The 3,747-nt window shown below is 52.4% G+C and overlaps 1 pseudogene; it reads left to right on the top strand.

The window, feature by feature from the left end:
• Nucleotides 1–1,948: 1,948 nt before the first annotated feature.
• Nucleotides 1,949–3,079, top strand: LOC136173506 (small ribosomal subunit protein uS15-like; annotated as a pseudogene).
• The last annotated feature ends 668 nt before the right edge of the window (nt 3,080–3,747 follow it).

Below are 3,747 nucleotides of genomic sequence, written 5' to 3' on the forward strand. Positions count from 1 at the left end.
TGTTGTAATCCCCTGACCTGGATCCCACCAGAGATTCTGATTCAGTTGGTCTGGAGTGGGACAAAATTATGACTGTTTTTAGAAATCTCCCCTGCCCTAGATGATCCCCATTTGCAGTTCCAGGTGAGAGTCTTGGTTTGATGGTGCAAATTCCTGTCATGTCTTGTCCTCTGGCTCAGGCTCACAGATCCTGCAAGAGGTTCTGAACTGGAATCCAGTGGCCAATGTGGGGGAGTGAGCCGTCGGGGCTTTGTTGACGGCTGGCTGTGCTGTCTGGAGAGCCAGGCTCTCACACATCTGGGCAGAGGCTGGGCATATCCTGGGAAAGCAGATCCCAGTCCCTGGGTAGCCTCTCCCTCAAAGATTAAAGAATTTTGGTGCTTTGAACTTTTTTCCTTGGAAGTTTGACTTTTCATTCCTCTGGGTTTTGGTTGAGTGCCGAGTACCTTTTGTAGCCACAAAACCAAGGGCCAATGAGTAGGATGCTTCCCGGAGAGCTCCCTAGGCGACAGGCATCATCCAGTCTTCATTCTGTCTTCATTCAGCTCTGTTGCTCACTCCTCTGGGGCAAGCTGTCCACCACCGCTGAGTCAGGGAGACACAGCAATGCAGATGACATATCTGCAGGACACAGCAGGGCGGGTGAGCGCTGGTAGGGCCAAGGGACAAGGCTGTGCACGTTTGCCAGTCTGATCCAATGTTCCTGCTTTAGGCCTGCCCATCCTCTGGCCAGACTCCAGGCCTATGGTCCACTCTGCCCTAGAGAGCGCAGTAGTGGGGTGGTCAGAGCAGGCGTTCGCATGGGGTCTTCGGTGCCCCTGACCAGGTGCATCGGGCAAGCTGGTCTCACAGGGGCTCTGTCTTGGACACCTGATGCTCCTCAGACCGCAACCCCTCTGCCCACGTGACACTGGGGTGGGAGGGGGAGCACTGAGGAGAGTCAGGGGTCTCAGAGCCCTTCCGGCAGAACTCGGCCAACCTCCTCACCCCAGCCCTCACCTGGGGAGCCTCTTGTTTGACGGCTCCTCCTCCCTGCAGGAGCACATTGGTCAGCTGCTTGCCCCACAGCCCAGAGCCCTGGGGAGGCCCTGCATTCCTTCACACCTGGCCTGTTCTCACTGTGCTTCCAGACGAACTTTCCCAGCCAGCGTGCCTGAGGAAGGGTCTGTGGCCCTGTTATTAAGAAGGCGTGGAAACCCTGAAACTCTGACAGGTAGCTTCCCACAAGCCACGGAGCATTAGGGCCAGCCTGGAGGAGCCCTGAGCTCTGGGGTGGGCCCCCTGGGATCTGAGCCCTGATGAGGGTCTCCCAGGCTCTGAGCTCTGCTAGTGGTCCCTCAGACACAAGCTCTGTGATGTCTTCTCAACAAGGAACTTTCTGCTAGAGGACTCTGTCTCAGGTACCGCAGCACAGCCAGGGGCTCTCACAGCATCTGTTTTTGGAATTAAGGCCTCAGTAACTGACTGCCTTCCTTTCCCCTGGCTGTCCCTCCTTCTCTTTATCCCACGGTTCCCCCTACCTCCACCCCAGATCATTTGCTGAGCATCTGCTGACCATCCTCTGGACTCACTTCTCCTTCCAGGAGCATTGCAGACGTGTCTTCTTGGGGAGGATTCTAGCCCATCCTTTTCATTTTACCACCTGCTGTCCTCTGCCAACCCTCTATTCTGTCCCCTCCCATTCCCTGTGCAGCTCCTCCCATCATGGGCAGCAGCCTGCGAAGGACTGATGGCTCAGGAGTTGCAGCCTGGCCAGCTCCTACAGGAGGCCAGCGCTTCACAGGAGCTGGTGTGGGTTTGGTGCTGGACCCAGGGGGCTCACTTTACTGCCTGGATAGAGGCAGTAAAGGAAGGCCTGTCTGGAGACCCAGAGGTGAAACAGTGAGGATGGAACTTCCCTGGTGGATAAGAATTCACCTGCGCCTCTTGCTACCACACCGCCACCATCATGGGTTGCATGCACACTCCCGGGAAGGGCCTGTCCCAGTCAGCTCTCCCCTACCACCGCAGTGTCCCCACCCGGCTGGAGCTGATGTCTGACAATGTGAAGGAGCAGGTCTACAAACTGGCCAAGAAGGGCCTGCCTCCCTCACCAATCGGTATGATCCTGAGAGAATCACACGGTGTTGCACAAGTAGGTTTTGTGAAAGGTAATAAAATCTTGAGAATTCTTAAGTCCAAAGGACTTGTTCCTGATCTTCCTGAGGATCTCTATTATTTACTTTAAAAAGCTATTGCTGTTTGAAAGCATCTTGAGCAGAACAGAAAGGATAAAGATGCCAAATTTCGTCTGGTTCTTTTTTAAAAAATTAATTTATTTTAATTGGAGGCTAATTACTTTACAATATTGTGGTGGTTTTTGCCATACATTGACATGAATCAGCCAGAGGTGTACATGTGTCCTCCATCCCAAGCCCCCCTTCCACCCTCCTCCCCATCCCATCCCTTTGGGTTGTCCCAGTGCACCAGCTTTGAGTGCCCTGCCTCATGCATCAAACGTGGATTCGTTATCTATTTCACATATGGTAATATACATGTTTCAATGCTATTCTCTCAAATCATCCCACCCTCGCCTTCTCCCACAGAGTCCAGAAGTCTGTTCTTTATATTTGTCCCTCTTTGGGCTTCCCTGGTGGCTCAGAGGTTAAAGCATCTGCCTCCAATGCAGGAGACCCGGGTTCGATCTCTGGGTTGGGAAGATCCCCTGGAGAAGGAAATGGCAACCCACTCCAGAAATTCTTGCCTGGAGAATCCCATGGATGGAGGAGCCTGGTAGGCTACAGTCCATGGGGTTGCAAAGAGTCGGACATGACTGAGCGACTTCACTTCACTTGCTCTCTCACATATACAGTCATCATTACCATCTTTCTAAATTCCATATATATGCATTAATATACTATATAGATGTTTTTCTTTCTGACTTACTTCACTCTGTATAATAGGCTTCCATCTGATTCTGATTGAGAGTCGTATTCACTGGTTGGTTCGATAGTACAAGACAAAACGAGTCCTCCCCGCCCCCAGTCCCACTCCTGGTTGGAAATACAAGTCATTCGCAGCCTCTGCCCTGGTTGCATAAATTTGCCTATTGTACACAAGCAATAAAATCATTGTTTAACAACAACAATGAAAAGGAATCCACCTGCCAATGCAGGGGACATGGGTTCCATCCCTGCTCCAGGAAGATTTCTCATGCTGAGGAGCAGCTAAGCCCATGTGCCTCAAATACTGAGCCCATGTGTTGCAACCACTGAGGCCTGTGCTCCTAGAACCTCTGCTCCCCAACAAGAGAAGTCACTGAAATGAGAAGCCCATGCACTACGATGAAGACCCACTGCAACCGAAAAGAAATAAATTTTAAAAAGAAGAAGAAGAAAAGTGAAGATGGAGTGGAGGGCTCAAGGGGAGGAGGGGGTCAAAGATCATGGCCCTTCCCTGTGGTCTGGGGGGACTGGGCCCCCCTCCCTGTGGCAGATTTATGGCAGAGCCACGCATCTGCCCCTTCCCATATATGCCATAATATGGCTGCAGGTCATGACACAGAAACTGGAGAAAGAGGGCCAAAGTGAGAGAGGGAAGAGGGGAAGACCAGCCTGAGTGAACTGGGCCCTGGAGGGCCTAATAACAGGGTTAAGGTGCTGAGTTGAGTTACCTGGTAGATTTGGGGATGGGGTGGGAGGCTGCGGTGGAGGAAGACAGGACAGTGTCTGAACAGGCACACTCCCACTTACTCCCAGTCCAGTGGGT

Source organism: Muntiacus reevesi, chromosome 8 (genome assembly GCF_963930625.1).
Source record: "Muntiacus reevesi chromosome 8, mMunRee1.1, whole genome shotgun sequence".
Taxonomy (NCBI): domain Eukaryota; kingdom Metazoa; phylum Chordata; class Mammalia; order Artiodactyla; family Cervidae; genus Muntiacus; species Muntiacus reevesi.